Genomic DNA, 12757 nt, shown 5'->3' with positions numbered 1-12757 from the left:
TGTTGTAATAATTAACAAGAAGAAAATCCTATCAAATCGAAGACTTTGCTGTTCCAGCTGACCAGAATGTGAATATTAAAGGAAGGGAGAAATATCAAAGAAAAGGAGTAACTACCCATCATTGGACAGACTATTTAGTTAGATGAGTTCGTAATAAAAGATAAACTCTAACTTAACTTACAAATCTGACCCACAAGATCGCCACGGACATAGAGTGTTTGCCTATATTAAAGATTGCTGCCCATGTGGTAGGGATATCTCCAGAGAAAGTATTTACTTACTCTATGTGCTTCGGGGGTGCACTTGCTCACACTACTGCGTTTATAATTGTTCTCTATCGCCCTCAGAAACAGCCGAATTACTATCCTTAATGCATATCTGAGCTAATTAACGACGATTAATGTGCTAATCCTTATACTAACATTAACGTGTGTGGAGACTACAATGTTCAGAATGTAAAATGGTTAACCCACTCAGAAAAGACTGATGATGAGGGGAGGTTCTGTTAGGATTTCTCCATTGTTCACTAACCCATGCTTGTGCCCGAAACTGACGGCAAGTATGCAAGTCTCACATATCTTTTTTTTAACACATTGAGCTGAACTATGTTCAGCTTCCATTCTCTCTCCACTTGGATCTTCCGACAAATCTGTTGTATCAGTTGAGATAAAAATCAAATGTTATAAGTCTTCAGACGTACCTTTCTATCGTACAGAATATCGATACTGAATGACATACTGAGATAGATTCCGTACATTTTATATCAGACCTACCTCTGCGTTCCATGTTTAAAAAGTATGTGCCCCCTATAGAATTAGAGCTGACGGAATGGTTAATTTAAGGTAAAGGCCGTTTCCTACTCTCGCAAAAGTTCGAGCATCAACCTAACAGCTAGACATGGTTCTCTCCAGAATATAGTGCTTCCTTAGCGCACAGAAATCACTTTCCCCACTGTTCCAACGTAGTAGATGTACTGAGAATAAAGCCGCCTTCAGGACTGCCAGCAACTACTGTAAAACAGTAACACATAACGCGAGCGAGTGGTATACTCAGTCCGTCCAGTAGCTTAGCAGCCGCTTGGTTCCCACCAGATTTGGAAAACAGCCAACAGAGTGCTGAACAGAAGCAAGTGCTCTATCCCAATTATCAGCAATTAACATGAGGTAATTTCGTTAGAATCAGACAAATCCAAACTCTTTGCCAAAAAAGTTGCAGCTAATTCTACCCTTTGTGATTAAGGCCGCAAACCCGAATATCTCCTCCTGTATAATAAAACACGCTATGTGATATACAAATATCTGGAGGTGATGTTACCAAGCTAATCAAAAACTTGATTCCAGTAAAGTAACCGGTCCTGAGGTATTTAAATTATAGTACTCAAAAAACTTACACCGGAACTTGCTCTCATATTTACTCACCTGGTTAAACATTATCTTAAGGAGAATTGCTTCCCATCACCCTGGAAAATCTCATCAGTATGTTCTGTATAAAAGAATTCAGATGATCGGTCATCTCTCTCTCTCTTTCTCTCTCCCCTCTCTTTCTCTCTATCTCTCTCTCTTTCATACAAACCAATAAGTCTCCTGCGCGTCATGAGTAAGTTGCTGGAATCGGGTTTAACAAGAGAAGTAATCAACCACCTAAGCATAATTAACCTTCTTAGTGAGCCGCAGTATGATTTCCGTTCTGCAAGATCTACAGCTTACAAATATATCTCATATGATTAGCGAGTCCCTCAATGGAGGCTATTTATAGGGCAATTGCTCTTGACATATAAAAGACCTTTGATAGAGTATTGCACAATGGTTTACTTCACAATATCTCAAGCTACGGCATAGCTGGAAATGCCTACTACCTTATTAAATCATTTCTCTCTGATTAGTTCATAAGAGTAGTGGTTGATGGGCAGAAATCAGAAGCTCAGGGTATTGATGCTGGAATCCCTCAGGTGTCCATCTTTGGCCCAACTCTCTTTCTGATCTACATTAATGGTCTGCCAAATCACAACATTATATTATTCGTAAACATTTATGCTGATCCAGCTACCATGGAAGCCAATCTAAGAAATTAAACGACTAAGTTCTCGGCAATTCCCTCTCCTCTGATCTTGAGCATGTGGTACACTGGGGAAAGAGGTGGTTGCTTACTTTAAATACATCTAAAACCAAGTTTTCATCTCTTCATAATAAAGGCTCTGATTCCCATCTGGCATTAATTGAAATGAATGGCTCTCGTCTTGGGGAGACCTCATGTTTTGGCAAGCCTTTGTGCTTGACTTTTACTCCTGATCTGAAATGAAACACATGCATCAAACCATTTGGAAAAAATGGTGGGTATTTCTATCGAGCCAGTAGATAGCTCACTGCTGATGCAATTCTTTATCAATATGAAAGCCACGTACATCTAATTTAAGGTAAAGGCCGTATCATACTCTCGCAAAAGTTCGAGCATCAACCTAACAGTTCTAATGGTTCTCTCCATATTTCGGTAGGAGCTGCTAAAAAAAAAAACTTGTCCTTTCTTAAAAGAGTTCAAAATAAACTCCCTAGCCTCGTAGAGGATGTTCTTTTCTCGTCCATGCAACTTCTTCTCTCAGAAGAGATGTTGCGAGTTTGTCACTGCTTTATCGTTATTTTCCTGGCAAGTGCTCCATTGAGCTCCAATCTATGATTCCACTTCGCCAAACATTAACAAGAAACACTCGTCTAATTGAAAACACTATCCATAATAATTCCCCCAGTATTTATCTATGCCTAAACCTAAACATAGATTCCATGAAAAAATATTCATTCTGATGACTACACGCCCGTAGAACTGTCTTCTGTTTTCCTGCTTTCCAGCTGACTGGAAGTATGCTCGTCTTCAAGTCCAATGTATACAAATTTTTGATGAGCCGTTCCACTTAAGTTCATAAATTTACCGAATTTCCAATTCTAACGCTTACTATATTGCCCAATTTTACTACTGTACAGTCTTTAACCCTTACCCTCGAGTTGTCTCTGGACCTTGATAAGCGGTGAAGCATTTGTAAAAAAAAGAATGTTACGAGCCATTTATTTTATTTGTGGCAAAATCAAGTGCATTAGCTTTATAAATCACGTTTCAGCTCAATAGATCCCATAGAATTAGTTGTTAGTCCCGTGGGACAGAATTTATATTGCTTCTTATGGGGTAACCCTTTTTCTCCTATACATATTTACACACTTTCCAATTAATCACAGATTTATTATCATATTCATGACGCTCTGGAAGGCAATTGTTTCTAAATTGCTGCGAAGAGATCCATAGAATTAGTGAATATTGCGTGAACTGGCGACATTCTTGAACCTACTTTTCGTTTTAGCAAGGATGGACCCCGTTTCTAATGATAGATGCTAATTTCGACTGCAACCTTTTAGTACTATTTATGGAAATCTTTCATGTTACATATAGCTATATAATGCCAATTATTATGTGTTGCATAATGTATAGATTAATTACGTACAGTTTTCAAGAACTAAAATGTGCCATGTAAGCAGTGCTTGTTCATGAAATAGGCATGCATTAAAACTTTTTTTCAAACATATTGATGTTCTTTAAACGAACTATTAAACCCGGTACAGCAAAACCTCTTTGCCGTAAAGATGCAGCGATGTCACCTGTTGTGATTATTTTGCTAACGATTCTGGCCGTCATGTAACCCTCGCCTTAGAATACCATCTATTAATCAACTTGATAAGTGGTGAACTCCATGTAATAATTAAAAAAAAAAAACTCATATGAACGATGCCTCTTTTCATAAACTTAATATGGATTCATAATATTAGTCTGTAGAATTTTCTACCAAAATGTTAGTAATTACTAGCAGGCATAAAACAAGATTTCTTTCAGAACAATAGAAGTATCTTATTCTGGGCTGTAGACTGACGTTGTATATTTCTATTAGGCTATTCCCCTATTTTTATGAGCGATGAACCAATCAGTTATACTCAATTTAATTTTTTTGAAATGAAATGGGCATGCATTTTTTAAATATTAAATATATTAAATTTACAAATTCTATACTCAAATATTTATACGCTGGGGAATGAAGATGTCAGACAGGTTGTTACAATTTGGTTTATTTCTAATAGATCTGAAGATCCATGACGAGATAAAAGTGGACGTAGCAAGTTGCCAGGAAAGATTAAAAGAACTTGTGAAATGCCCATTTTCTAAAATAGTTGTTGGATCATAATTGAGTGATTAATCGTAAGAAATCCTCCGTTTGCCTCTTCTTGTTTTATTATTTTCACCCCAAACTAGGCACATTGCCACTTTAGTGTAGGGGGCTACTATCAGGGGCACAACTACTGGGGTCCTTTGTTGGGATTTGGGCAGCCAGATGTCGGTTCACGTTACACTTGAGCTTCTGCATGTCAGTTTAGTTGGGGAATCAGGGATCTGGAATGGAATTCCAGAGTCTAGCGCTTCTGGGGAAGAAACTCATGGAGTAGAAAGGTCTTTTAAATCTAGTGATCTCTACTGTGTGGGGGTCGGATTTTGCTGCATTTTGAGTTTGTCAAGGGTGTCTACGTCGCGGGGGCACAAGTGTTTGCAGTTCGTCAGAGCATTCACCATTGAAATACTTGTAGAACAGGCAGGGATATGCAACATTTCGTCGATGGGACAGAGGCTGAAGCTAAGATGCCAATTCAGGGTCTATTAGATTGGCGCTCTCTTTTGAACCTTGTCAAGGAGCGAGGGACTAGTAGCAGATGCACCATGCTAAATGTGTCAGCAATACTCCATACATGGGCGAATGGAGGCCTTATCGACATTTATAATACTTTCGGGTGTTAGTAGTTGTCTAGCACGGTAGAGAGAGCCTACCTTCTTCGCAGCGGCCCTGCCAATGCTTTCAATGTAATTGTTCCAACCCATGTTTCCTGTGATCGTTAGACCGAGGAGTTTGAAAGATACACTCTCAGATAAAGAGCAACTGGCCATTGCTATTGGTGACAGAGAAGGTTTCTTGTAATTATTGAAGGAAACCAGTTTAGTCTTTGCAGCATTGAATGTGACCATCCATTTTTGTCCCCATTCAACTACAGATTAGAAGACATCCTCTGGTGTTTTGCCATGTCTTTAGATATGTGTTCATTTGTTTTCCTGCCATGCCTGTTATAGAGTGTGGTGTCAACAGCATATATACCTATCTCAGAGGCAATTTTGTTGGGGAGGTCATTAATGAATATTAGGAACAATAGAGGGCCAAGGATACACCACTGAGCAACTCCCGCATTTATATCATATTGTTTAGATGTACGACCGTCGAGGACAACCTGGATTTTTTAAGAAGGATTTAAATATGTTAAGTATTCTACCAGTGATACCGTATGGTCTAATCTTGTGAGGAGACCCTCATGCCATACCCTGTCAAAAGCTGTAGATATATATAGAGAGCTACCGCTCTGCGCTCCCTCGCTTTGTCTAGTGAATGGTATTTACATTCAGAGATTACAGTGAATTGTCTGCTGTGGAACGGGCTTGTCTAAATCCATATTGTTTGTCAGTCAGAAGTTTAGCATCTGTAAGGCTAGAGCATGATTCGTTATGGTCTCAAATATTTTGGCGAAAAGTGGGAGGAGACTAACGGGGCGATCATTTTATGGGTCGGTTTTTTCGCCAGAATTCTTTAATACTGGTACCACAGAAGCAGTTTTCCAACAGTCCGGAAAGCGAGATTCATTAAGCATTTGTTGTAGAGTTTGGAGAGAACTGGAGCTGAGAACTTTTTTACTAGCACAGCTGGGATGAGATCGGTTTTTTTATGATAGCATGCACCTGATCAGGGGTGATTTTTAGATCGGCTAGCGTGGCGTCTATCCGCAAAGGTAAGTCAGGGAGGGGGTGTTTGGAAGGGTCTAGTGTGGAGTTTGAGGCAAACCGACTGGCAATCATATTAGCCTTGTTGGTTGCTGAGCCACAACCTCATGATTGTTGGTTAGTGGGGGCATTGTTGGCTGCCCATTATTTACTACATTGTTGTAGATTTTTCCAGAAGTGTCACGTTCCTAATTTTTGTGCTTCGATGCGTTTTTTAGTGGCTTCAATAAATTCTATCTTAGCTGTCGCTATTTCTTTCTTAACGTTACGTCTAGCTTCTATATACTTCTGTTTGAACTGGACTCATGTCGGTAAAATCTGTGGTATGCATGCTACCTTTGAGCAATGACAGTTGCGCAAGTAGAAGTAAAACATTTGAGAGTGGGGCTTGCTATAACATTTTCGCATGGGAACATGTGCTTCAATTGCCGTTTTGAACCATTCAGTGGTCTCATTCGCGCACTGTTCATCATCGCTATTTTAGTAGTTTATTGATACACAGACGTTCTCGGATAAATATCCACATAGAATACTGCACATATTCTCCAAAATACTTTCAAAGATATGCACTCCATTATAGTGCGAACGATATATTGTAAATATGGATGCGTTGTGGATATAAGTATAACCCGGAAACAAATGTATTGCAATTTTTAGTATGCAGTGGCGATACCATTGCGACTGTAAAAGAGGCATATTCGTGGGAGTCTAGAGTATCGTTTGTAGGATCATTTTAGAATTATGTTTTTGGTTTTTCATGATGACGTTGAAATATTTTGAGAGTCCAACAAAATGTTTAACAGCAAGTCTAAAAATATTAAGTAGAGAAAATAAAATCTATTTACAAGAATATAAATAGAGACACTCACACTATTTTTAATAAGAAATGGCAATACAGCATCTTCAGAGTTATGCACATGCTTAATGTACTAACCCATTGCGTGTAATTCCATTTTTTAATCTTTGATTCGTAGTTGGAGAACTTAAGGCAAGGTTAAATCTTTACTCAGACGCACTGGTAAATGGCGTTTGATCATAAAAATAATATTACTCGTTTTAAGCTACGGTTATCGATAATCTGCAAAAAAATAATAAAACCAATGTCACAATCTTGTTCGAAAGTTTCTCTTGGTAATTAATGTCTCTGTAGAATATAAGAGGGAGCTAGAGTAAAAGGGATTTTGACCATGGATCCACAATAATTTTATACTCCCCATAATAGAATCTACGAAAATAACAGATGAGATAGTAATATTATCGCCACTGACAACAACACAAAATCACCTTCAGACTGCAGTATATAACAGCTAAAATGGAAAAAAATGAATATTACAAATATCGAATCTGTGTACACAATAAAGTAAAATAAATATCATAATAAATAAATAGAGAATTATGTCCAAATGAAATTATCTAGATTCTCACCAGTCCGCGTGCAAGTCTGTACAATTAGAAACCTATTACATTCAGATATATAACACATACACACACCAAACACCATATTAAAACAATCATATTAAAACCCCTTACTAGACTTGTATTATACAAACAAACACTTCTAAACCGAGATCGAACATAATATTCTTATAGTTTCCTATCAAGATTTGAAATCCTTTGAGGATAACGGATAATGAGATTAATATATTGTTACATATTATGCGGAATAAAATAACGACAGGAAAGGATCAATTGAATGATTGATATTTTCTATGATATGGATAGGTTTTCTGAGATATATGCATTGACAAATTCTTTAAACAATAATATAATCGCTGCGAAAATATCGTTTTAATATATTCCTTGAAAATTAATATAAAAGATTTTATTTTCATTTGGTACACGAAAGGACTAAATAATAAAAAAATTGATAGAAATTTAAGTCTATATGGTTTCCCCAACGATATATTAATTGTGAGAAAACGAGTGGGCACATTTTATGAAAATAAAGATAATATAGAGAAATGCAATAAACAATTTTAAGGGAACAGAATAAAGTTGGTCCTGGATACCATCTTAAACTATATCCAGTGGTATGACCCCAGCTTGCGGGTTTTGAGGAGTGTGGATCCACCCTTTAATAGCCATTTCTCCTAGGTCCACTTTGACCCTGAGGGGGTGTACCTGTAAGGGTCCCAATTTGGATTAAAGAGAAACCGACCTGAAAACAACAAATATATTCTATTAAAATAGTTTTCTTCAAAATCTTTGGATTCAGCATTAAATAACCTGAAAAGGGTTGATATGCCGTAAAACAAAACCAACCAACCAACTGAATAAGTTTCCACCGACTAGATTTAAGAAAAATGCATAAAATACTGCTCATAGGGCAAAAGGAGGTTTAATTGTATCTGTTATTTTCTCGTATTTAAAAACATACCAGTATTTCTGGAAACAAAAAAAAATATATTATTAGTCTGGATACCCAGGAATTATATCTAGTATAAAATATTCTTGATAACAAAGTCAATATCATGATTTGTTTATGACAAGCCAGACAAAAAAAACATGTGGATGAAAGCTCTTAACAGGAAAACACAAAAATATTACCTGTGGAATATGAATCTGGAGAACGTAAAATTAGTGTAAAAGAGACATAAACAATGCGTATCTGATATCTAATAAAATAAACATGGAAGTATCTTGTTCACGATACTAGTAGTAAGAATACAAAGATATTATATTGTGAAGTATTTAGGACATCCCCCATGAGAATCTGTTTTGATCAAATAGAATATATTGCGGATGTTGCGTTATAAATCATGAATCATTATTTGTACTTCTGTTTAGTGTTAAACCCTATATAACTATTTTATAATATAGAGTTTGAAGGTTTTATCATGTTATTTTTTTATTTACCTATATATTGACGGTATTTTATTACTCTATTTCTACGTTGTAACTATTAATAAATCCTTGGTTTTTAACCGACACTTATGTACTACGTTTCGATACTATTCTTTAGAATAGAAAATCTGCAATCAAGCTCTCCAGAAAGGTATTTATTAGATGAATGTGAGCTCTTTTTCTGATGCTCTGTCGTTGATATTTGCTTATCTGTAAGTTTAATAATTCGACACAAATAACCTTTTATTTGGTTTTCCTCAAACTTATAAAGTAAAGTTGCCAAACTAAAAAATATAGATCATTCCCTCAACCTACAAAATAATAATCATGAGAAATAAATATATTAATGCTAATAAATAAAATGCGAATAAAATAAATAGCTAAAATAGTGTTTCTTTTATTCTAACTTATTTTTTTCTATATTTCATTTTCTGTTTCCTGTGTTGGGGGGAGCGTGTTCGGCACACAATAAATTTTCCCCCATAATTCGCTGTTGAAAATGAATATTTTCCCTGTTCTTCTGGAAAATGACTTCTGAAAAATGGTAAACAAAGTTCCATTTACCGGAAACATTTTTGCAAGTGAGAGCGATGGTTTTTGTTCGACTCGTGTCCAGCCGCAAGCCAATGTAGAAATAGTTACAGATGAACAACGTACAAGTATTATAAAGAAATAAATGAAAATAAAAACAAATAATGTTCTGAGAAAAAACGAGGTGGTAATAGGAGTAGCAGGAGAAGGTAAATAAGGTTGAAATTCTGAATTAGATATACTAAATAAGAAACGCGTAGAGATGAAATATCAAGGGCTGAAAATAAGAAGAGTTCCGAGAACCAACAAGACAAGGCATATTTTGAACGAAAAAAGTATGTAAAGAACAGATGGAAAAAAGGGGGTAGATAAGAAGTAAACATGAAGTGGATAAATAATGAAGCAGAGAAAGAGGAAAGGAAAGAAATATTTTAGAAAGATGAGCAGAAAGCAATAAAAAAGATGAAATAATAGACATATAGTTAAAAGGAAACAATATATTAAAATATAAATAAAATTAAAGAAAATTCCGGGGATACTTGGAATATATATATATATACATATATATATATATATATATATATATATATATATATATATATATATATATATATATATATATATATAAAGAACAGCGATGTAAAGTAGTAATATACAAAAGTTTTTGTTATTAAACCGCAGAATATTCCAAAGCTGGTGGCTAGGTGCTCCTGTATCCATGGAGTTTCAAATTGTGTTTATTCTTTTCCTCCTCCTCCTCTCCTCATCCTCCTCATCATCATCATCAAATATATATGTATATATATATATCGCATATATATATATATATGTGTGTGTGTGTGTGTGTGTGTGTTCGTGCGTGTGTGTGTGTTGGTGTACAACACAGTCCCGAGAATAGCATTTGAAGTTTACCTTCAAAAATAGTCTGCACTCTCCTTTGATCTGAGGCAGACATTTTTTTAGGATTGATCATGATCGATTCATTAATGTAGGCTGTACTAGAGTATGTACATGTAAGCAATGACCTTGATCCTTACCTTGAGAAATAGTGTTTCCAATACCTAGGTGGAGGATCATCATTATACTAGGTTTGGTTATGATCCGTCCACTGGAGAGAGAGGGAGAGAGAGAGAGAAAGAGAGGGGGGGGAAGAAACATGGAAAAATAGATAAATAGAAAGTTAGGGTGATATAGAGAAATGACAATGTTTGTACAACAATGACCTTTGAGGCGGGGCAATAGCAGATCATTTTGAATTTAATTAGACAGCGAGATAGGGAGAAACAGATAGCTTAAACGAAAGAAATAAGACAAACTTAGTGAAAGACGAGAGCTGAAATAATTCAGTTATAAGTAAACAAAGAAGAAAATTATAAAATAACGGAGAGCTAAACTTTAAAAAACAATATTATGGCGGAAAGTTTGGCCAAGGACGAAATATGAAAATGAAAAGAAGTTGAAAAAACAGAAAATGAACTACAGAGAAAAAAAATGAAATATTTTATTAGAAAATAAGAAGATTAGTCGAAATAATACTACACAGTACACATGAGCTCGTAAGAAATTATCAGCTGGACTGCGAAGAGATTAGCAATAGCAGCAATAGACGAAAAACAAATTAGGAATTGAGAGCGAGAAAAAAGGAAAAAGAAGAAAAATGCACAACGTTGTGTGTAGAAGTAAGTGCGCGTCGAGGAATATGAACGTGTAAAGTTGAGGACGAGAATGTGCTGCAGTTATTGGCATGCGGTGTAAGGATGGAGAACCGCCACCAGGTAAAATAAACATGTGGAAGCGAGATATTATTTTAAGCGGTTCCGATAATAACGGTAATAAAATCTTTTGCAACAGGACAAAATGCAGTCCCGAATTGTATTTATTAATGTCCTGTTTAATTTTTATGAATTACTAAACTAAAGTGTAACCCCATGCAATGATGCACTAATACGTTTTTGGAAATAAACTTAAAACACTGAAATTAGAAAGTAAAATAAATAGTAAAGGCAATATAATTCTGAAAAAAATGGCATAAATCTTTGATGACAGTAAATGAACTAAAAATAATCATGAGTAGTCAAAAAAATGTAAAAAAAAAGAAAAATCTTTCTGTGATGTTTATTTTTCTTATGTAAGCATTGCTTATCGGAATGTACTGCTACATAAAAAAAATCGAGTTATATTTCTTAATCCGTAGTGATAACGATTTTTCCCGAAATAATGATTTAAAAAACATAGGAAAGAATTGAGCCTCAATTCCAATTCCAAAACGAATTTTTCAATATATTTAACCAAAAAGCCATGACAGAAACCCACATTTATATACTACCTAGTAGAACATCTGTACCGGTGTTGCCGAGTGGGAAAATGTCACAATATCAGAACATATTCGATAATACTTCTCACCAGAAAAGAAATAAAGATATGGTTGCGAACACTGCAAATTACCGGTCAGTGGCGGCCGTGATCAACATCCAAGCATCTGATTTCCACTGTCAGAAAGTGCCTAGTAGTGGCAGATGCTGGAAGTCAGAGGTTGTTACTGTATTCAATGTGTGTTTCTAGTGATAGGAATTTATTGGCTTTGATATACTTAGCATCTGACCGTCATTAGCGGCCAGGACCATCTCGGCCTCCATTGGACTGCTCTCCATTTAAATTCTCTTTAAACTTTGGTACATTTTTTGGACTGGCATCAATTGGATGCTTGTGACAGCCTCTTATGTTTACTGGCGCTTAATGTGTAAGCTATTACTTGCATTTACTTTCGTATGCTGGAAGACAATGGCTGTCTTTCTTACTTATATTTTTAGTTCTCGGCATTTACTGTCTGCTAGCATAAATATTGACCTCAATATTTTTGCTACGAAAATGGTTACAACTGTTGACTACAGGTGTTTGTAAGTGGTTACTTGTGCTTGCATATTTTCGGCTCTTATCACTCATGAACAGTGCAGATTTCCACAAAAATGTTCTGAACTGACATGGTCTGACATCAATATCCGTGCACTGGCATCTATTCTCTGATAGTGGCACCAATTGGCTAGTACAGTTTTCACTGACAATTATAACAGTTACTTTCCAGGGATTGCTTACACTTCTGGACATGAACGGCTCTGGCAGGAACTGGCAGGCAAATTGCTTGTTTTTAGTTTGTCATTTAAAAGTGGACACAGTAACCCATATTTGCCACTGCTCTTTAAATGTTGATCCTATTACAACATTGAATTGGCCAGCGATGAGGGGCTCTGCTGTTTCTACTCGATTACTACTGTTTAGGAAATAAAAGATGTAATTTTATTTGGCAATAACTGGTGGACCCATGCTGTCTTTACAACTGTCGTTTACTAGTCGTAACTGTCGCTCAAAGACGTACATAAGTAATATGCTGTTTTGTCCGAACAGTATTTTTTTTTACTTATACGGAGCGCTTCACTTGTTTCTTCCGATGTTTAATGGAAATGTGATTATGAGGTAAGGTATGAATATGAAAATAATATTTGAACGTCTATAATATTTAACAAAACATGTCGTTATT

Source organism: Euprymna scolopes, chromosome 11, assembly GCF_053919585.1.
Source record: "Euprymna scolopes isolate OS-2025 chromosome 11, ASM5391958v1, whole genome shotgun sequence".
Lineage (NCBI taxonomy): Eukaryota > Metazoa > Mollusca > Cephalopoda > Sepiida > Sepiolidae > Euprymna > Euprymna scolopes.
Note: the sequence above shows the minus strand (reverse complement) of the source record.